A 23,735-nucleotide genomic window follows, 5' to 3' on the forward strand; every position below is an offset into this window, starting at 1 on the left:
AAATCTCACTTCTTCAAAAATTCGTAACTCAGTCATCTTTTCACTTATCAATATTTTTTCCTTTCCTAAAAATCTCTCTTTGACATTTCTTAATAATCCAATACTAAAAATAATATATTCTCATACAACTTCACATTAAAATATCCAATTTTCTTCACTTTTTAATTGCACCTGCCAAAAAGCTACAAGCAATCTACATTTTTACTAATATCTCTGTATCCACCCAATAGATTTTTCTAGTTTTTATTTTATTAAGTAAAGTAAATTTTATTCATTCATTTTTCTTATATAAGTCAACCTCGTATCTCCTACAGTTTTTTGAATAACTTCGAAGTTCACTTCCGTCGTCTTCTGACCTAACTTTACCACACTTTTTAATAGTTTGTTAAACAAATTTTATTTAAAAATTCTGAAACTTAGTACATATTTAAAGTTCATTAAGCTCTATTTTTTGGTTTCATTTCTATTTTCGTATTTTGTTTGGTTACGGAGATATTAAATTTTTAGTGTTCCTTTAATTTTCCAAATTTTTTAAAAATTCATAACTCACTCATTTTTTAAGGTTTTCATAGTTTTACTTCACATTAAAATCCGTCTTTGTTATATCTATAAAATAGTTCAATACATATAAATAGTGTTCATACATTTTCATAGTTTAATTTTATAATTTCTTCGAAATTTAGCGGTGCCTGCAAAAATCATAATAGCAATCATTCTAAAACTTATTTATCTTCATTTCCACTCGGTAGATTTCTCTTGTTTTAAATTAATTTGATAGATCTTTGTGTTTTTAACATTTTCTTAAGATAACCTTTTCTTAAAATCTCTTCGTTGCATTAAAATTAATATTTTTCTTAAAATTTAATCTATTTTGTAATCTCCTTAATTCTATACTTGACAAATTTAATTTTCCAAAATGAGTAACTCCGACGATGGCGATGTCCCGTACATTGGAACTGACATCTTCAACCTAGACTTTCTTCCGGCTGAAGATACTGTGCTTGAGGAAACGGATGGAGGTTGACCTACTGAGGGGACACAGGAAGAGCCGGTGCCGCCACCTATTCAAGCCCCCCTGGACTTGCTCACACAAATAAAGAACCTGTTACAGGACTACACTGATGAGCTCGAGGCGGCCGTAGACATGATTGACGAAAACCTGAAAACAGATAAGCAGCATAGAAGCGTCACTGTGGAAAATAAACGATACATCACCACAGCGGGCAAGAACATCATGGCTGCAGCTTCAGACTACACGAAAAACATTATAAAATTGTGTACGGACTTAAACTCCAAACTCACTAACAACGCCACCACGCAAATTAACTGTTATACACAAACCGACTTTACTCCGCCCGTGGAACAAAGTCTAATTGAAAAAGGTGACAACCACGTGTCTGCCGCAAGCGGCGTAACTAATCAAACAAGCGACATTAAAGCCATAATAACTTCGGTTATCAAGAAAGAAATGAACAGTTTAAGACATGATTTAAAACTTACTAGCGAAAACACTATAACTAAGCCTTCATACTCGTCGGTGGCAGCAAAGCCTAAACAAACACTGAACAACCCTATCACACAGGTTTATAAACCGGCAATAATTATAACTCCCAAGAAGGCCGGCTCTGGTGCTGCGGACACTTTGAACGTTTGGAGGAATTCGGTAACCTTTCGAGACACAGATTTTGCTCCTACCTCGACGAAATTCATCTCTAACGGCAAGGTAAGAGTTGAATTCAACAACGTTCAACAACGAGACATCGCCCTCAGCAAGACAAACGACATAAACGCAGAAGTTACTGCGGAGACCTCCAAGACACTTCGGCCAATGGTCATACTGAAGGGTGTGTCTGTCGATGTCCCTGTAAACGAACTCACGGATATTATCATTAATCAAAACCAATCACTTCAAGACACAGTCAAGAACAAAACAGATTTAAAATTTCACTTTAAACGAGGGAACAACAAAAATACTCGCCTCTATAACGCCGTTTTGATGACCACCCCTGACACTTTTAAAGTGTTACTAAAGTGCAACAAGATAAATATTGACCATCAGCGAGTGCACGTGGAGGAGTACGTCCCTGTTCTCCAATGTTACAAATGTTTGGAATATGGACACACTCGAAAACACTGTAAATCTCCGGACACCATATGTTCGTACTGTGCGATACCTAACCACGAATACAAGGACTGCCCACACCGCCAAAACAACAAAAAAGTTAAATGCCACAACTGTGACAAGCTAAATAAAGAAACCCAACTAGAAAACAAATACAACAGTGCCCATAGCGCCACCTCACATTACTGCCCGAGGATGGTCTCCATGCACAATAGAATCAAGTGCCGCATCGATTATGGACAATAATAAAACTACAGACTTAATTGTTATACATAGTAATTCTGCTTATTCTGTAACTAATTTGCTTTGTATAGTTTGTGTAACCTTAACAGTATCTTCTTTGTTGATCTTTAAATAACTTGTAAACAGGACTTGACTATTAATTGTATCTTGCAACATGTAAGCTGTTAAAAATCAAAATCATTATTTAATGTTATTATCTGTAATAGGTTGCCTAGTTGCGCCTTACTGCATCTCGCAGGGTTAACTGATTTACGTCGGTGAACGCTTCGGGTATGCCCTATCACTTACTCACCACATAAACACCTAATAAATAATAATTAACTACTTTATATTATATAATCACTAATCTCTTACAGGGGGGCAGTGGCCGGGCGGCCGCCCGCACTCATGACTCTAGTCGTGAGGCGGGCGGTCGGGCGGCAGAACTAACCCCCTCAAATTTCTTATTTAGGACAGGTGGTCGCCCGTATACCGTTAGCGGGGGCCAGCTATCCATAAAATCTAAATCACAAACACCCCAAAAACACTAATCACTCACCAAATCACATCATAACACACTATACATGAAGTGGGGGAGGTTTTAGTCCGTAGGCGGCTGGGCACCATTCCCAGCTGAGTCGGACATAACCGTCGGTCCGGGCCGGCGGTATACATGAGTATTTCCTCCCTCACCGGAAAAAAAAAAAAAAAAAAAACCTAACCTAACCTAACCTAACTCAATACCTAACCTAACTCAATACCTAACCTAACTCAATACCTAACCTAACTCAATACCTAACCTAACTCAATACCTAACCTAACTCAATACCTAACCTAACTCAATACCTAGCCTAACTCAATACCTAACCTAACTCAATACCTAACCTAACTCAATACCTAACCTAACTCAATACCTAACCTAACTCAATACCTAACCTAACTCAATACCTAACCTAACTCAATACCTAATCTAACTCAATACCTTTTTTTTTTTTTTTTTTTACGTGGAGTAATGCATTTAGGCATTCCGCCTAGCCGGGGAACTAGGACGGATATGTCGGACTCGTGGCCAAGGGGCCAAATACCGACTAAACCCTCCACGGTATGCCCGTCTCGCAGCAATAGTGACGGTGAACACGGAATCGCAGAGCATTCTACCGCGAACACCGCCTGCTGCCGACAGCCGAGGCTGTCCCCTCCTTGGACCCGAAGGCCCTGGAGCCGAAGCTCCCCCTCTCGAAGGTAGTATGCAGGGCGACACCACACACTGATCCCTCATGACAACCTCCACGCCGGGAGGAGATGGAAAAACCCCGGGTTCCACCTCCTCAGGTTGTCTTAGCGATTTTTTATAGAGGTGGTCATCCTCGTGGCCACCATGCCGGCGCCGGCCAGCAGTGGCAACCCCCCGGCCGTCATCATAGGCCCTCTGCCTAGACGGTTACGGGGACCGCAGTTTTATACAGGTCAGCGGCATTCCTGTGCCCTCACGCGCCCGGCCCGAAGGCCCCATCCGCGACCGTAGCCGCCCGGCCCGAAGGCCCCCTCCAGCACACACTCGGGTGAACTCTCCCTAATTGAGAGGACACCCTGTGCGGAACCCCCTCAACCCCCCCACGACAGGACATTGGCAGCACCGGTAAGGAATCACTTGAAAATCAAGAGATTATTTACCGTTGCCCCCGGGGTGCACCGTCCAAGAACCCTTCCCTTACCCCCGGATCAATTAGATCAAGAGGAATGAGAAGGGACCTGGCGCTCTGGGAGGTTTCCTGTCCGTAGCACCCCAACTCAATACCTAACGTAACTCAATACTTTTTTTTTTTTTTTTTTTTTTTTTTTTTTTTTTTTTTTTTTTTTTTTTTTTTTTTTTTTTTTTTTTGTCGCAGGGGAAATGCGTTTACGCATCCACCCCGGGCTGGAGAGGCCCATCGTGGGGGTGGTATGTGGGACTCGCTCCTCCCGTAACTCCCTCTGCTAATCAGAGGGAGGGGAGGAGAATACCCACTAAAACCCCTGCGGCGTTACCCTCTCTGCCGTTATAGGGGAGCACCGTGAGGTCACTAATATTCTACCACGATGCTCCCCCGGCTGCCCCGGCCGTTCACCGGGGGCACCCTCAGATTAGAGGAGGAGGGATTGTGTAACGCTACAACCCCTCCTCGAGCGCGTAGAGCGTTATTTGCGGGTCCCCAGCCCGCAGCTCTACTGGGGAATCAAGGCATTGACGAATTGCCGCCGCCTGACTCCCCTCCGTCTTTGCCGTAGCGGATGCGCATCAGCTCTGGCCTCGCGCGCCCGCTCCGCTTCTTCTTTTTTTCGCATAACTTTTTCGCAAAAGTTGTGGAACGCCGCCCAGGATCTCTCGCTGACCAGGATTTTTGCTACTATATTGTGCAGCGAGAGATCATCCACGTTTAGGACCATTTCTAGCTCCCATCTCTCAGGAGCCCAGGTTGGGCATTCCACCATCGTGTGGTAGGCAGTGTCGTCTTCGTACCCGCAGTGGTGACAAACCGGCGAAGGTTCCCTCCTTATTGTGTACAGGTAATGACCGAAGCAGCCGTGTCCAGTCATTACCTGCACTTGTCTGTACGTAAGGGTACCAGTTTTTCGGTCTAGCCAGCTGTCAAAAGATGTGAGGAGCGCCGCTATGGTATACGTACCATAGGGTTCGTCCTCCAGCTGGCTTTTCCAACGATCCCTCGCTCTCTTCTTTTCCGCATCAAGCCGAGCCTCCAACTCCCTGGGAGCCAGACGCTCATCGGCGATGCGTAACTCCGTCCGCTGGTTGTACCTCTCGGCCAGGAGTCGGGCGTCAAGCTCCCACGGTATGGTGCCGGCGAGGGCGCAAGCGGCTGCGTGCCCTACGGTCTTATACCCTCTTATGATGCGTTGCGCAATCACTCTTTGCGGCCTTCGGAGGAGGGCCCTCGTTTTGCTGTTAAGCCTCCCGGCCCATATAGGTGCCCCGTATAGTGCCATGCTGCGAACGACGTTCGCATATAGGCGTCGGCATGGAGCTTGGGGGCCTCCTACATTGGGCAATAGACGGCTCAGCGCCGAGGCGGCACCAACGAGCCGAGGAACCAGGTTGGTAAAATGTTCCTCGAACTCCCACTTGCTGTCCAAGACTAGGCCCAAGTATTTGATGTGGGCCCTCAGGGGGACCGCCTCACCCCCTACTGGGATCACATCGTTGGGTCCTAGTCTCCAGCCTCTTCTTTTGAAGACCACGGCGTCGGTCTTATTGAGGGACACGGCAAGCCCTAGGAGGTTGATGCGTCCCACCGTGAGTTCGGTTGCGACAGCGGCTCTCCTCAAGGTCTCCTGGAACTGTTTTCCCCTCACGGCCACCATTGTGTCATCGGCATAACAAATGGTGACCATGCGGGGAAGCTGCTCTCCTCGTATTGCCCAGTCGAATCCGATGTTCCAGAGAAGGGGCCCCAGAACCGACCCCTGTGGAACACCACATTCCATCCGTCTTTCAAGGCGTCCGCCTCCCGATTCATAGAACACAACCCTATCAGTAAGGTAGTGCTCTATGATCGTCCTCAGATAGAGAGGGACGCCGTGGTACCGGAGCGCCTCTTTTATAACACCGTAGGGGAGAGAGCCAAATGCATTGGCAATGTCTAGAGACACTGCTATGGCTCCCTCCTTTTTCTCTGCTGCCAGAACGCTGAATTTCTTCAACGTGCCTACTGCGTCTATTGTAGACCGCCCCTCGCGGAACCCAAATTGATGGTCACTAATGTTTGGGCCCGTGTCCTCCAGATGCTTAGTGATACGCCTTGCTATGATACGCTCCAGCATCTTTCCAGTTTCATCTAGGAGGACGATGGGGCGGTATCCTGAAGGAGAGTCAGCTGGACGACCCTCCTTTCGCAGCAGGCACAGCCTACCCTCCTTCCAGCAACGAGGGAAAATTCCCTCTTTGAGGCAGTCATCGAATAGCCCGCGAAGTCGGACTCCGAGGTGTTTCAATGCCAGGGAGAGGACTCTCCCTGACACACCATCCGGCCCAGGAGCCTTTTTGCCGGCTCTCATTCTGAAGACTGCTCCCGTGATTTCCACGTCCGAGATTAAAGGGACATCCGGGAGGCCCTCCGATTGTTCCACTGGGAGAGCCATGACGGGAGGTGTAAAGTCCGGTGCCACCGGGAAGAGGCCCTCAACAACTCTTCTTAGTAGTTCCGGCCCTAAGGAATCCATGGGTGGAGCATGTTTCATTTTGTTCCTCACAATTTTATAGGGTCGCCCCCATGGGTCCCTGTCTAAGGTTCTCAGGAATTCCTCTCGGGCCTCATCCTTCCGTTTGGCTATGGCCGTTCTCAATGCCCCTTTGGCAGCTACTAGGGCCTCCCGGAGTATCTCTTCCTCTGCCGCTGTGTGTTGTCGGCGCCTGCACCTTATGAATTTACGGCGTGCAGCATTGGCGGTTACTCGGAGGGCCGCAATTTCCTCCGACCACCAGTAGACCTGTTTTCTGCCAGTTGGTTTCTTTACCCTCGACATGCCAGCATCGCACACCGTGGTGAGCGAGGTACGAAAGCGGGCTGCCCGTTCTTCAACCCCGAGGTCTACTGGCGGGGGAGCGCACCAAGCCTGTATCAATGCAGCCTCCTCAATCATCTCTTTATCTAGGCTAGCCAAGGACCACCTAGGGAAGCGGCCATTGGGACGACGCCTACCCGCTGTATGCGGTAGACCCTGTTGTGGAGCCGCTGGAGATGGAGAGATCCTCATCCTGATATAGACGTGATCGGAGAGGGTCTCTACATTCTCTAGTACACGCCAGTCCTCAATGCGATTGGCGATAACAGGGGTTGCAAGAGTGACGTCTACAATGGACCCTCCCTGCTGTCGCACACATGTGTAAGCGTGACCTTGGTTTGAAACCACAAGCCCCATCGCTAGCACCCAATCCCTAAGGGTTTCGCCCCTCACGTCTGTAACAGGGGAACCCCAGGCTGCGCTTTTAGCATTGAGATCTCCCATTACGAGTACCGGGGTTGGCGCTAACCTCCTTATCAGCCCCCCCAGATCGTCTAAGTAACCCTCGAATTGCCATAGTGGCCTATTGGGGGAAAAATAAGTGCCGATTATTATAATATTTCCCCATTTGGCTGCCGCAATTCCTGGACCTTTATGAACGGCGATCAGGGGAGGATAGTCCCCGATAGCCGGTACCATTATGGCCACTTTCCGATCAGTTGCTCCTACCCAGTTGGGCTGAGGAGGAACACAATATGGTTCCGCTGCCACAGCCGCGCCAATGCCCCACTCTGCTATTACCTGCATAAGCAGGTCTTGGGCACGGGCGCAGTTGTTCAAGTTGGTCTGTAGGAGTTCGTAAGGGCGTGGCAACATTACACATCCATGTCTTGTCCCTCGTCAGCCCCATTGGCGGATCTCTGATCGGGCCCCTGGGGCCGGATGGGGTCTTGTCTACCCTTAGTCGGTGGAGGGCAGCACGCTTGGCCTCCCATGTAGTGTCCGGCTGGTTTTTTGGCCTGATGACATACCGCGCAGAATGGCGCCTCGGTACAGCCGGACGCCTTATGTCCCGGCTTGCTGCACCGGAAGCACGTGTTCCCTCTGTCTATTTGTGAGGGGCAAGTAGCGCGAGTGTGTCCCGTCCCCATGCACTTATAACAGCGGAACGGTGCTGGATCTAGAATCCGTACTTGTGCACTCGACCACCCCACAAGCAAACGCCCTCCCTCTACTATCTTTTTGGCGGCTGTCACCGGGCATTTAATGAGGGTCGATCCTGCCCCATTAAATCCGGTACGGATTGCACCGACCTTCACTTCGTCAAGTCTGCAATCACCCTTCGCTGATATTGCCTCGGCTACTGCCTCCGTGGTTGCAGATTCCATGAGTCCTGATATCCTCAAGCCCGCCATTTTAGTTGGCCGGTACACCCTCGCGTCGTTGCCAATAAGGCCCTCCAATTTGTCGCGCAGGATATCGGCTGCCCTGCCATTGTCGGTACCAGAAACCTCGATGATACGCGCCCCATCGGCCGTTTTTCTAACTTTCACGTGGTCTATCCCCACCTCGGCTAGACCAAACGAGGTCGTCACCTTGGTTAGGATTCCCGCATATGTAGCCTCAGATTCTGGTTTGAGAGCTACTACTATGCCCGCCGTTGATGGAGCCACCAATTTACGTGGCTTCGGCTTTGGATTAACAGCCGATTGGCCTGCTGCAGCTGTTGGTTTTTTAGTTTTCCTCTTTGCCTTACGGCCTACTACTTCCGTCCACGTCGGAGCAGCAGTCGTCGATGGTGGGGGCGGCACCGTCTGAGGGACCCTCTTCGCTCGGGGAGCGGGGGTGGGTTTTGTCGACCTTTCCGCAGGAAGGGGAGGTGCCACCCGGGGTACCTGCTTGGTAGCCGCTTGTTTGTTCTGCGGCAATTTTGGTCCTGGTGCAGTTCTGGCAGGAGGCATCAGCGTTGACCCCGACGATGCTACAGATTTATCTGCCGTTTTCCTGGGCCTTGCGGCAGGAACAGGGGCGGGGGCAGGCAACGGGGTCCAGGGATCATCCGGCAAATCAACCACGGGGGCTGATGGAGAAACCGTCGCATCGGCAACCTCAGATGCCTTTCTTCGGTCCGCCGCCAGTGGCGGGCGGACGATCGGCGCCGGAGGGAGGCGGCTCTTTATGTCGTCTAAGCGGGCATTAACCATATCCCCAATCGACTTGAATAGACTCGCCTCTAGCTCCTCCCTAAACTCAGACAAGGCATCCGTTACCGACCCCAGGATCTGATTAGGCCTTGCACTGTCTGCTGGAGTATCCTTCTTATTCCGTTCTGAAAAGGCCTTTCTAAGCGCTTTCATCTCAGTCGTCGCATGAGCTAGCTCTTCCTTCAGTCTTTTGTTATTCGCCCGAAGGACATGGACCTCTTCATTTTCCTCTCTTGAGTCCATGTTATCCATAGCCGTTACTATCTCCCGGCACGCCTTGTTAATGCGGCCGCGGATTGTTCCTTTTAAATTCATACATTTGCTGACTTCTGCCAACACCCTCTTGGCTGCCTTGCGGGCCACATCCGCCTCGTCTCCGTCAGCAGCCGGAGACTGAGGGCCTTCCGGCACCAGGCTGTACTCCATTTCCAGCTCCTCATCAGAAATGACCTGTTCGGATGTTTGGTCCTTCATCCAGCAGGAGGCTGGCCCGCGAGATTGGGACGCATTTCCGGTATCTTTTTCACTAGTATTCATTTCGACCCTTCTTTTAAACAAAGTTTTGGTCTTGGCCTTGGAAATACCCGTGCACGCTCCGCGAGTCTTGCCCTTTCCGTTTTTCCCGCCTCTACGTGCTGTATTGACTTTTGGCAAGGTCCCCAGCCACGTATCCTCATCCGATCCAGTATGGTACCGTTTTTGGGCCAGCTGTTTTTCCCCCGATTTCTCGCCAGCATTATCTATAAGGATAACCTCTGGAAGGTCGTCGGAGTCCGTCGCATCAGACAGTCGGCGCATCCTCTCTGACCGTTCAGTCCTGATTTCCTTCTGACTGTCAGCCATATTTGATTTGGTCCCTGATCCCTCTCCTCTTTCGTATGGGCTCTGATCCCTGCTATTTGCATTTGAGTCCATCGCTTCGTCTGGACGTAGCGACACTCGGCAGCCCCGCAGCCGTAGCTGTGCTGGCGTCGTGTTAAGTTCTAAAACGACGCCGTCCCTCTCATTTTCGGCGCCAGAAGCACCCACCATATCTTCAAGATTTGTTGTTTTTGTGTTGTTTTTATTTAGATTATCCATTCAATTCCCACGAGTAGGGGAGACTAAATTTCCACAGGGGCAGAGATCCCCGTACCCAAGCTGTGGCCCTATATACTCTGTGAGGTCGGGCGGTGTCACAGGTTGGCCACTAATGGCTGATGCACACCCCAGCCGCTCTAAAGAGAGCACCCCCGCACGGTGAACCGCCATGCGAGGGATTGTGGTTTTTTATTGAGGTTATCTCCTCTTGACCCGGCCGACCAAGGCAAGGCCCTCGGTCCCATCAAAGGCTGCTAGACATGACAACGACACCTTATCATTTGGGATAACGAGTTTGGGACGGTGGCCGAAGCCTGTCCACCCGGTTTCTACACTGAAAGCGGGCAAACCCGTCCTGCTCTTGATAGTGTCCCTCACTCTTCGCCTGCCCGGTATGGGTAGCCCTGTCCGGTATAGCCTAGGAGATCACAGAGACACTCCAAGAACCCCCCCCCCCCCCCCCCCCGGATAACCCCGGGTGTCGGGTTATTGGCAGCACCAGTAAGCAATCCCACGCGCAGGAGATCACTTACCGTTGCCCCCAGGGCGCACCAGCCATAAACCATTCCCTTGACTGCGAATCCGCAAGGATTAACAGAAATTGGAATGGCCCAGACCCTCGTGGAGGTTACCCGACCTAGCGCCCCAACCTAACTCAATACCTAACCTAACTCAATACCTAACCTAACTCAATACCTAACCTAACTCAATACCTAACCTAACTCAATACCTAACCTAACTCAATACCTAACCTAACTCAATACCTAACCTAACTCAATACCTAACCTAACTCAATACCTAACCTAACTCAATACCTAACCTAACTCAATACCTAACTTTTTTTACGTGGAGTAATGCATTTAGGCATTCCGCCTAGCCGGGGAACTAGGACGGATATGTCGGACTCGTGGCCAAGGGGCCAAATACCGACTAAACCCTCCACGGTATGCCCGTCTCGCAGCAATAGTGACGGTGAACACGGAATCGCAGAGCATTCTACCGCGAACACCGCCTGCTGCCGACAGCCGAGGCTGTCCCCTCCTTGGACCCGAAGGCCCTGGAGCCGAAGCTCCCCCTCTCGAAGGTAGTATGCAGGGCGACACCACACACTGATCCCTCATGACAACCTCCACGCCGGGAGGAGATGGAAAAACCCCGGGTTCCACCTCCTCAGGTTGTCTTAGCGATTTTTTATAGAGGTGGTCATCCTCGTGGCCACCATGCCGGCGCCGGCCAGCAGTGGCAACCCCCCCGGCCGTCATCATAGGCCCTCTGCCTAGACGGTTACGGGGACCGCAGTTTTATACAGGTCAGCGGCATTCCTGTGCCCTCACGCGCCCGGCCCGAAGGCCCCATCCGCGACCGTAGCCGCCCGGCCCGAAGGCCCCCTCCAGCACACACTCGGGTGAACTCTCCCTAATTGAGAGGACACCCTGTGCGGAACCCCCTCAACCCCCCCACGACAGGACATTGGCAGCACCGGTAAGGAATCACTTGAAAATCAAGAGATTATTTACCGTTGCCCCCGGGGTGCACCGTCCAAGAACCCTTCCCTTACCCCCGGATCAATTAGATCAAGAGGAATGAGAAGGGACCTGGCGCTCTGGGAGGTTTCCTGTCCGTAGCACCCCAACCTAACTCAATACCTAACCTAACTCAATACCTAACCTAACTCAATACCTAACCTAACTCAATACCTAACCTAACTCAATACCTAACCTAACTCACTCAATACCTAACCTAACTCAATACCTAACCTAACTCAATACCTAACCTAACTCAATACCTAACCTAACTCAATACCTAACCTAACTCAATACCTAACCTAACTCAATACCTAACCTAACTCAATACCTAACCTAACTCAATACCTAACCTAACTCAATACCTAACCTAACTCAATACCTAACCTAACTCAATACCTAACCTAACTCAATACCTAACCTAACTCAATACCTAACCTAACTCCGAACCTTACCTAACCATCCCATTTGTAAAGCGTGTAGGTGTTCCATAGAAAAATTTTAACAGCGTGATCTATGTCCAACGTCTTGGTTGAAAAGCGCCATCTCTGGGTTTTTTTTTTCCTTTATAACATTTTATATATAAAGTTTTAGTTCTGTTGTTAGGGTTCCGTAGCCAAATGGCAAAAAAACGGAACCTCTATAGATTCGTCATGTCTGTCTGTCTGTCCGCATTAAGATTTTGACACAAAAATACCAAAAAAAAAAAAAAAAAATTTTGGGGGTTTCCTATACTTAGAACGGAAACTCAAAAATTATAAATATTTTTATGCGTGTGGGGTGTCTATGGATAGGTCTTCAAAAATGATATTGAGGTTACTAATATTTTTTTTTTCTAAACTGAATAGTTTGCGCGAGAGACACTTCCAAAGTGGTAAAATGTGTCCCCCCCCCCCCTGTAACTTCTAAAATAAGAGAATGATATATCTAAAACAAATATATCATGCACATTACCATGCAAACTTCCACCGAAAATTGGTTTGAACGATATCTGGTAAGTAGTTTTTTTCTTAATACGTCATAAATCGTAACCCTGGTACGGAACCCTTCATGGGCGAGTTTTTTATTCACGTGGCATTGAGACATTGCACTCTTTACTTCTTTTTACTCAGGGTAGGTTCACTGGCTATATTAACAGGAATAAGAAAGTTAAGCGGTTAGGGTCGGGCGTCGTACCAATAAACCATACGGAGATATGTTGCTCTAACTAACCAGAACAAGAAAATAATAGTCGTTTTGGTACCAAGGTTTTGTATGTTGTAAGTTGTAAGTTAACAGTTTTTTTCTCTCTATGATACAAACATAGGGGTCTCCTTTTTTAAGGCGGTTAACAACCTTCATAAACAAAATCTGTCTTAATTTCTATTGATATTTTTATTAAAATACATTTTTGTAACGCGAACTTTTCGAATTTCATCGATAAGACTATGTTTAGTTTACAATAAGCCTTCTAGATGGCGCTAGTAGTCCTCGGTACCGATGTAAACATAAATAAACAATATTTTACCTTTCCTGTAGCTTTGAAATTCCGAAACCTAGTGTTTTGTGTAGCCTATAGATTTTTATGAAAACGAAACGAATGTGTAAATCAAAATTAGTGAAACTTAGTCAACGTAATATACAAATTTCATCAATAACTAACTAGATGGCGCTAATAGGCCCATTTTTACTATTTTCTGAAACTACTAGATTATCGCACGCGCTGATTTAGTAAGATAATGTTTGTATTGTTTGTACAGTAACGTGTAGATAAAGGATATAGAATTACGATCACTCAACTGTATATAAGTACGTAGTTAATACGGAATAAATTATGTAGTTGATATTGTAGTCAACGGTAGCTTTACTCACCTAGCCGCATTCCTCTAAACTCCCCGTTCAAGACAGCCTATAAGGCAGATGGATAACTACGGACCTTACAGTCCACACACTGAGCGTGCACCAGTCATGTTCAAAATAATTTCAGTTGACCTGTTTATTAACAACTATGACGACCGGGCCTAATTTTATAAAGCTACAAGTTACAATTTACAAGCGGAAGTCTCTTTCTGACCCTATGTGTTAGAAAGAGACTTCCGCTTGTAAATTGTAACTTGTAGCTTTATAAAATAGGCCACTGTCTGGCCTAGTGGGTAGTGACCCTACCTGTGAAGCCGATGGTCCTGGGTTCGAATCCCAGTAAGGGCATTTATTTGTGTGATGACACAGATATTTGTTCCTGAGTCATGGTTGTTTGCCACCATTAAACCATTAAATATTACATATTCCACTAATAAAATCAGCTCATTATGGTTGCTCGGACAAGACTTGTTTATTCAACTCAATTTCATTCAAAAAACTAAAAAATAAATGCATTAATTCAATTTCATAATAGTAAACTATCAACATAAATATGTATTAGTTTTGCTCTATTTAGCTGTAGAAAACTGCTGCTGCTATTAGCTATTAGTGCTATTAGTTAGTTGTGTTAGTGTTAGTTAATAGTTAGGTATTGCCATAGACAAAGGAAAGCATTTTTCATTTCACTTTTTTCCATTCATTAATTTTATTTTCAAGCGATAATGTTTTTTTTTACAGGTCTTACAGTACCTATTGAAGAAAAAGAGCTGGACTTTATCTTGGCGTAGAACATATTAGTCTATTGTAGATTTGTTTAGTGGTGTCAAGGCGACGCCACCAGGATCTGCCGGCTCATGTGCCACTCGCGGGCGCCGGTCGCTCGGCAGCAGGCGCAACAGCAGCGCGGAACCTGCAAGTCGAATAAGTATAACAACAATATGTGGGAACACACTTGGATGGCTAATCCCACAACGCAGCAAAATAGAATCGACGCGCGGGACGCGCGGGGGGTTAGCGTCCATGTATGTTCTCACGGGCCCCGCCACTTCTTTCTGTACCTTTATTGTGGAAACACGCCAATAAATAATATATTAGTAATAACATCGGAGTTTTCAATGGGTCACCACCTCTCCTAGACCTTGAGTGTGCGACACCTAGACCTAAGTCGCACATTTCTAATTATTAGGAGCTGTAATAGCAGGTGCTACTTGCACGTAGTTCAGGGGCTTCAAAGCAGCAGGCCGAGCCGGCAATGGCGCCCGAGCAAGTGGCTGGCGAGCTGGATGGTGAAGAAGCCGCACAGCCGCCCGCCCGTTATCGTCAGCCCCACCGCTAGGCTCCTGAAACGTTTATTCGATTTTATAATCTAAGCATTCATTTTTGGTAGTTTGCTGCTTAAAACCGACTGAAAACCGGTTACACGCATTTGGACATCCAGATAGTTTAAATATGTACTCTATGTAGGAAGGGACACATTTTCGGTGATTAAGCCTTTATAAGGCAAAGGGAACATATTTCCCACCTGATTTCGAACTTTATTTCCAAGTGGTAAGGTTCAATTTTGCACAATTCCCGACACTCTAATGCCTTATAAAGGGTTAATATACTAGTTACAGATTACAAAAATGACTATCGTTTGCGCCGTGGCGAACAAAATCCTGCTGTCTCTCTATCACTCACCATATTCGTGCGATAGAGAGCGAGAGGCGTTTCGTTCGCTACGGCGCAAAGGATTGTCATCCTGGCTAGGCCTCCAGGAGTGGGTATTAAAGGAAAAGGTGTTTAACGATTTCGGAACGGTCGAGGTAGCGCACGGAGCTAGACGTCTTATCTTACCATCCGTTAAAGAGTCTGGGGCTACCTCAAGTGTGTTGGGAAGAGCGAGACGGCGATGGCGGTGTAGGGCCCGACGACGATGATGCCGACGACGAGGCCGGCGTAGAGCGCGAGGCCGACGGCCGCCGGCGGGCCCGCCGCCGCCAGCGCACCGCTCGCGCCGCACGCCACCACCAACCCCGTCACCGAGTTGCGCCGCCCGAAGCGCCCCACCGCCTGCACAGTGCATGGTGCACGTTACAACATTTTACCTGAGGGTCACGCAACGCACGCGCGTGTCAGGTGCGTACACGTTTGTTGCTGATGCCACAAATTATAGCGATTGTCGAGCGTGCACGCTCATGACGCTCGAAGTGTTCGTTACGTGGCCGGGGCTAACGCGCACGTAGGTAGTAATGTAAAAAGCTTTTAAAATAATATAAATGGATTTAAAAGCTGGGCAGTAAGTATATTGTAGTTACCAGACTGAGCACACCGTTAGCGATTAACTGCAGACTGCACGCCGCCAGCAGTATCAGCAGTGCCGACACGTTAATGGAGCAGGAGGCACCACTCGCGGCGGGCTGTCAATTATAACAAAGCAATAGTCAAAGCACTTTTCTGTTGGCTGCTGTAGAGATGTGTGTATCATGTCGCAGGTTTTTAAAAACTCACCTCGGAGAGTGCTCTTGTCTCGGTGTGCAGGCTTCTCTCGATGATAGCGCAGAGCGTCATATCGGAGCCCTCGCCCGTCTGCAGCAACTTCGTCAACTGGTTCGATATCTTCGGCAGCCAAATTAGAAAAGCTCCGACACTAAAACAGCGACTCTTCAATCTCAATAGACTTATAAGTATATCAATTTGTTAGGGCTATGATCTGTTACCATCTACCTATAATTTCAAGATTTTCAAGTCAACTTAACGGGTGTCAACGCCAGTTATTGTCTAATATGGCGATGAAGCTATCATCACCCCAAGAACTCTAACAGTTTACAATGCAACGAGCCGATTACCGAGTGATATGTGTAACGTACAACTGCATGCCGATGAAGAGCAGCGTGCAGATGGCGGTGTACTTGCGCAGCGGCGCGCGGAACAGCGCCGTGACCCGCCCGCGCCCCGCCGCCGCACCCGCCCCTGCCTCCGCCTCCGCCATCTTCAGCTCCTGGGAATCTAGAAAGACCCCCTGCACCTGCAACCAAAAAGTGTTGGGTAAACCAACCAAAAAGTGGTTGATAGTTGGTTTCGAGTCAGCGAGCGAGTAACAGATAGATAGCGGTTTGATCTAGATGATCAATTTGGACTTTTTATAAGAACATTGCCACGCTGCCTTGCATCAACTGCGCAAGCGTGCTTCAAGGACTCACCTGAAACTTCTCGTCCACTTTATTTATTTTATGAATTAATTCCAGAATTTTCATGGCACCATCCTCGTCGCCTTTGGTGAGTACGAACTTGGGACTCTCTTGGATAAAGAGCCATATTCCCAGCCCGGCGACGATGGCCGGCAGCGAGTACGCCAACATGAGCGTCCGCCACGAGTTCCAGTAGATGCCCAGGGCTGGGAGGTGGTAGGAGAACGTCAGGGGTACGATGGGGATCGCTAAACCTGCCGTAACCAATAACAAAAGGGAGCGAGTTTAAGATTAGCAGGTGATCAATTGATGTATTCTGATCACAGCAGGGTTCGACACTGTATTTTTCAAAACCCCAAAATAGCTTAATATTTTCAATTATTTTACATAGGACTGAATCATAAATTTAGTCCTACCTACTTAGCTGTTAACAGTATTATTAGATTGTCCCATTAAAAATAAATAATAAACCAAACAACGAAAAAGAACGCATAAATACCGGTATTTTTGTATGGAGAAAATACTGGTTGCCGACCCCTGAATCACATTATATCTACAGAGAAATATCTGCGCAAGCGTACAACTACAAACACAACTACAACTGCGTACAAACTAGAGGTCGTTAGCCTTATCAGTTACCTACTCTACACATGACATTATTAGCAGCAGTGCGGCCAGTGTGGCGGCGGAGTAGTGCGCTTACCTGCCATGACGCCCTGCGAGCACAGCATGGCGGTGGCGACGGCGAGCAGCGCGCGGTCGCGGCTCGCGCGCGGCACGGTCTCGCTCAACAGCGTCATCACCAGCGGATACACTCCCGACCCTCTGAACGAAAATTATACTACATATGTATTGAATTGTTTTGGCACAAGTTTCATCATTTAAGAGCTCAGAGTACTTACAGAAAGCTGGTAGCGCACTGCAGCAGCAGTAGCAGCTGCCAGGAGGGCGCGAGGCTGGCGGCCGCGTTGGTCAGCGCCGCGCCGCTCAGCGTGCCCAGCAGCGCGCGCCGCCGCCCGCGACGGTCGCCCAGCCAGCCCCACACCACCGACCCCACCACGCCCGCTGGCAAATAACGCAATCACTTCTTGGTCTTCAGTTCTTCACCAGCCACAGACTGACATTTATTCAGATGTAAAAAAAATTACATATATTTTGGTTTTTATTGATCCAATATAAGTTTTTCCGTATGAAATACCCTTGGAAGACTATATATGCTAATTAATGGTTGAAAATCTTCAATATTGACAAGGAATTTTGTGGAATTGTACAATAGTACATAGTACGGTTATATTACAGTAGGTAGTTAGTGCACTAGTAGAGTAGTAGTAGAGTACACTCACCGACGAAGGGTGTGGCCAGCATGGCGGCCTGGTGGCGGGGCGCGGCGCGCACCTCGCAGGCGCCGGGCGGCACGAGGATGGCGCCGCCGTAGCACACGCACGAGTACGCCAGCGCCGCCGCGCTGCCCAGCCCCGAGCTAGGCTCACTCACCGACGAAGGGTGCGGCCAGCATGGCGGCCTGGTGGCGGGGCGCGGCGCGCAGCTCGCAGGCGCCGGCCGGCACGAGGATGGCGCCGCCGTAGCACACGCACGAGTACGCCAGCGCCGCCGCGCTGCCCAGCCCCGAGCTAGGCTCACTCGCCGACGAAGGGTGCGGCCAGCATGGCGGCCTGGTGGCGGGGCGCGGCGCGCAGCTCGCAGGCGCCGGCCGGCACGAGGATGGCGCCGCCGTAGCACACGCACGAGTACGTCAGCGCCGCTGCGCTGCCCAGCCCCGAGCTAGGCTCACTCACCGACGAAGGGTGCGGCCAGCATGGCGGCCTGGTGGCGGGGCGCGGCGCGCAGCTCGCTGGCGCCGGCCGGCACGAGGATGGCGCCGCCGTAGCACACGCACGAGTACGCCAGCGCCGCCGCGCTGCCCAGCCCCGAGCTAGGCTCACTCACCGACGAAGGGTGCGGCCAGCACGGCGGCCTGGTGGCGGGGCGCGGCGCGCAGCTCGCAGGCGCCGGCCGGCACGAGGATGGCGCCGCCGTAGCACACGCACGAGTACCCCAGCGCCGCCGCGCTGCCCAGCCCCGAGCTAGGCTCACTCACCGACGAAGGGTGCGGCCAGCATGGCGGCCTGGTGGCGGGGCGCGGCGCGCAGCTCGCAGGCGCCGGCCGGCACGAGGATGGCGCCGCCGTAGCACACGCACGAGTACGCCAGCGCCGCCGCGCTGCCCAGCCCCGAGCTAGGCTCACTCGCCGACGAAGGGTGCGGCCAGCATGGCGGCCTGGTGGCGGGGCGCGGCGCGCAGCTCGCAGGCGCCGGCCGGCACGAGGATGGCGCCGCCGTAGCACACGCACGAGTACGTCAGCGCCGCTGCGCTGCCCAGCCCCGAGCTAGGCTCACTCACCGACGAAGGGTGCGGCCAGCATGGCGGCCTGGTGGCGGGGCGCGGCGCGCAGCTCGCTGGCGCCGGCCGGCACGAGGATGGCGCCGCCGTAGCACACGCACGAGTACGCCAGCGCCGCCGCGCTGCCCAGCCCCGAGCTAGGCTCACTCACCGACGAAGGGTGCGGCCAGCACGGCGGCCTGGTGGCGGGGCGCGGCGCGCAGCTCGCAGGCGCCGGCCGGCACGAGGATGGCGCCGCCGTAGCACACGCACGAGTACCCCAGCGCCGCCGCGCTGCCCAGCCCCGAGCTAGGCTCACTCACCGACGAAGGGTGCGGCCAGCATGGCGGCCTGGTGGCGGGGCGCGGCGCGCAGCTCGCAGGCGCCGGCCGGCACGAGGATGGCGCCGCCGTAGCACACGCACGAGTACCCCAGCGCCGCCGCGCTGCCCAGCCCCGAGCTAGGCTCACTCACCGACGAAGGGTGCGGCCAGCATGGCGGCCTGGTGGCGGGGCGCGGCGCGCAGCTCGCAGGCGCCGGCCGGCACGAGGATGGCGCCGCCGTAGCACACGCACGAGTACCCCAGCGCCGCCGCGCTGCCCAGCCCCGAGCTAGGCTCACTCACCGACGAAGGGTGCGGCCAGCATGGCGGCCTGGTGGCGGGGCGCGGCGCGCAGCTCGCAGGCGCCGGCCGGCACGAGGATGGCGCCGCCGTAGCACACGCACGAGTACGCCAGCGCCGCCGCGCTGCCCAGCCCCGAGCTAGGCTCACTCGCCGACGAAGGGTGCGGCCAGCATGGCGGCCTGGTGGCGGGGCGCGGCGCGCAGCTCGCAGGCGCCGGCCGGCACGAGGATGGCGCCGCCGTAGCACACGCACGAGTACGTCAGCGCCGCTGCGCTGCCCAGCCCCGAGCTAGGCTCACTCACCGACGAAGGGTGCGGCCAGCATGGCGGCCTGGTGGCGGGGCGCGGCGCGCAGCTCGCTGGCGCCGGCAGGCACGAGGATGGCGCCGCCGTAGCACACGCACGAGTACGCCAGCGCCGCCGCGCTGCCCAGCCCCGAGCTAGGCTCACTCACCGACGAAGGGTGCGGCCAGCACGGCGGCCTGGTGGCGGGGCGCGGCGCGCAGCTCGCAGGCGCCGGCCGGCACGAGGATGGCGCCGCCGTAGCACACGCACGAGTACCCCAGCGCCGCCGCGCTGCCCAGCCCCGAGCTAGGCTCACTCACCGACGAAGGGTGCGGCCAGCATGGCGGCCTGGTGGCGGGGCGCGGCGCGCAGCTCGCAGGCGCCGGCCGGCACGAGGATGGCGCCGCCGTAGCACACGCACGAGTACCCCAGCGCCGCCGCGCTGCCCAGCCCCGAGCTAGGCTCACTCACCGACGAAGGGTGCGGCCAGCATGGCGGCCTGGTGGCGGGGCGCGGCGCGCAGCTCGCAGGCGCCGGCCGGCACGAGGATGGCGCCGCCGTAGCACACGCACGAGTACGCCAGCGCCGCCGCGCCGCTCAGCCCCAAGCACCGGTACTTGTAAGCGCCAACACCTGTACATTCTCATTTAATACTAGGCTCTTATTCAATTATGGGAGTTCCAAAAAGAAACAAGGGTACCTACTGACTCGAATGCCAAGAGGATAAGTCAAGTTATTATGTTAGTGATAACTGATAACTTCAACCTCGTGCGGTCTACTATGGCTACACTAGTAGTGCGGCTCCCTTCGGTCGTGTTTTAATTTATAGCCTCTTGTTGCGAACTCCCTACTTTTTGCACTTGTACCTATTGTGAATCGTGATATACCTCATGTACCTACTATTACCGTTGTAAACCCTTTTTGAAACCGTATGTTACAATTTTACAAATAATTTATGTATCTTCATTTTACTTACTTTATAGTTTGACCTAATGCACCGATAGGCGGCGTTAGTAGTAGCGGTCTTGTATAGTAGATTGTTAACCAAGGGTTGAAAGGCACCCATTTCTGTCGAGGTAGTTTGGCGCTCGAACGCAGTGAAAGCGCCAATAGTCCGAGATAGAAATGGTGCCTTTCACCCGAGTTAAACACTCTACTTTTCATATCGAATGCGAGGAAACCAAACAAGACAAGGCAATTTCGCAAAATCAGTAATGGAAGTACCTAATAGATCTACGGCCATGATTTATTGTCCTTAGGACTTACTTGCAATCGGAGACTTTACATGTATTGTGTGAAGATTAATAACCCCTAGCGAAAATCATTTAGATTGCAATATTTACGAAAATACACATTTTTTAACAAACTGCAGTAATTTTAAAATGATTTGTTCATTATAGTATGAAAATCAGTGGGATTGCCTCTTACTTTTTAATTTTATACTTTTTCGTTCTAAAAGCCGCAACAGACTATCAGACCGCACCGCGACCTTGGTGCACCGCACCACGTAATAACATAATAAAAGTATTTTAAATATGAAATAACAATTTAATTACTAATATAAGTAATTTTTATCTTGTATTTTATTTATTTTCATGAATATAGTGCTAAATAACTTTAAAAATCAATTTAACATCGTACACACGTTTAACTGTGGCTGTATAAGATTCTGCCTTTGCTCATTTACGCAAGTGTAAAGCCCCCTCCAGACTATGCGCGTGAATCGCGGGCGAAGCCGCGAACGCGAGTGTGGAGTCGATTTTCGCAGACAAAAAAAAGGATCAACGTGGGATTAGTAAAATTAATCAATTACCAATTGTTCCAGGCGAGGAAACAAAGACACTATTTTTCCATTTTGTTTCCGCCCAGTTGTTCGTAGGATGGGGACGCAGAGGAGTACACCACTTTTCTGCACTAGAGCATAAACGTATCACTTTCTGCGCACCTTTTAGAACAACAACGACCCACTTTCAGAGCATGAGATATGAAAAATTTATTTCGTTTGATGTGGTTGGCAATTAGCACTAAAATATGTGTGTAGGTACAGTGTGTTGTGTTACTTTAGGACCTCGTCCAACCCTACTTACCAGTGCTATCGAGTGCTTCTTCGAAAGGTACTTTAAGGATTTTGTCGTGAGCCATCATATAAACTTCAAGGATTCAATCAGTTAAAACAGCTTCACGCGGCATTCATATTTAAGTTGTTATTTTTTATATAATTATATTATAATATATTATGAATCACTATGAAATGCGAATACTATCGACAGGGGCTTAGGCCGGGCGTGTATTTTGTGTTCATTCGAACATCAAACGCTCTTTAAACGGATAAGTAAATTTATTACAGATTACAGTATCGGCTTGATATGACGCGGTATCTGATGGGGGATTAAAGGCGCCAGCTTACTGTACGTGTCTTGTGTACCTATAGAGCTGGTCAAACCAATTTGTCAGTCAGTAAGAACCAAGAAAACTATAGGTACTCATCCTTTTCTTTTGCATGCTAGTACTAGTGTTTTTTTTTTATGTAATAGTCAGCAAACGAGCAGACGAGCCGCCTGATGGGAAGCGGTCATCGTCGCCCATGGACATAAGCAACACCACAGGAGCCACTTAAGCGTTGCCGACCCTTGAGAACCCTAAATACCCTCTTCTTGAAGAATCCCATGTCGTAGCGCAAAGGAAATACCTCGGGAGGCAAGTCATTCCACATTCTGTACGTTCTGGGAAGAAACGAGCGAGATGCCCGCTTATTCTTGGTGTGCCATGTATCTAAGAAGTGGGGATGAACTTTGCTCCTTTGGCGGGAGATGCGGTGATAAAATCGAGACGATGGCACCAAATGTATAGTGTATGACAAAGATAGTATGATTCTCTCTGTCTATGATTGAAATGAGACAGTCCTTTGACAAACTTACATATACTGATGAGTGAATTGCCGCCGAGAAGGCATGAAGCTGTAGGTAAGTATAAGAAATTAAAATGACGTGTAGTGAATGAGGCGCTCCTATTATTTTAACTTGTAAACGAATTATAAACGAATCAAGTGATGACCAATAGCAAGGAACGTAGTAGTGTCGAGGTGGACGGGCAGATCATACACTATGTTGACGAGTACATCTACTTGGGCCAGCTAGTCTCTTTCAGTAACAGGCAAGACAAGGAAGTTGAGCGCCGTGTTCAAAATGCCTGGAAGAGCTACTGGTCCATGAAGGAGCTGATGAAGGGCGACCTTCCTATGTCACTGAAGCGCAAACTCGTTGACATATGTATTCTGCCTGTTCTAACCTACGGCGCTCAAACTTGGTCACTCACAGAGATTCAGAAGTCCAAACTGAAGGTTTGCCAACGCGCCATGGAGCGCAGTATTCTAGGTGTTAAACTAACTGATCACATAAGAAACACCACGCTGCGCTTCAAAACCCGCATTGCTGACGTAGGCGAGAAAACCGCTAGGCTCAAATGGGACTGGGCCGGTCACGTCTACCGCATGCATCCGGAGAGGTGGGCTAGCTTAGCCACCAAGTGGATGCCGGTAGAGGGACGTGGCCGCGGCAGGCCCAAACGGAGATGGCGAGATGACCTGGACAGCTTCCTGAACAACTGGCCGGAGGAAGCACCAAATCGGGAGTCGTGGAAATTAAGGGGAGAGGCCTTTGCCCAGCAGTGGGACACTGAAATAGGCTAGGAAAAAAAAAAAAAAAAACGAATTAGAACCAATGGGATTACTGAACTCTTCAATAAATTTACATGCTAATGTCGATCATTCAGGCGTTCAAAGACAAAA

The sequence above is a fragment of the Cydia fagiglandana genome, chromosome 2, assembly GCF_963556715.1.
Source record: "Cydia fagiglandana chromosome 2, ilCydFagi1.1, whole genome shotgun sequence".
Taxonomy (NCBI): Eukaryota; Metazoa; Arthropoda; class Insecta; order Lepidoptera; family Tortricidae; genus Cydia; species Cydia fagiglandana.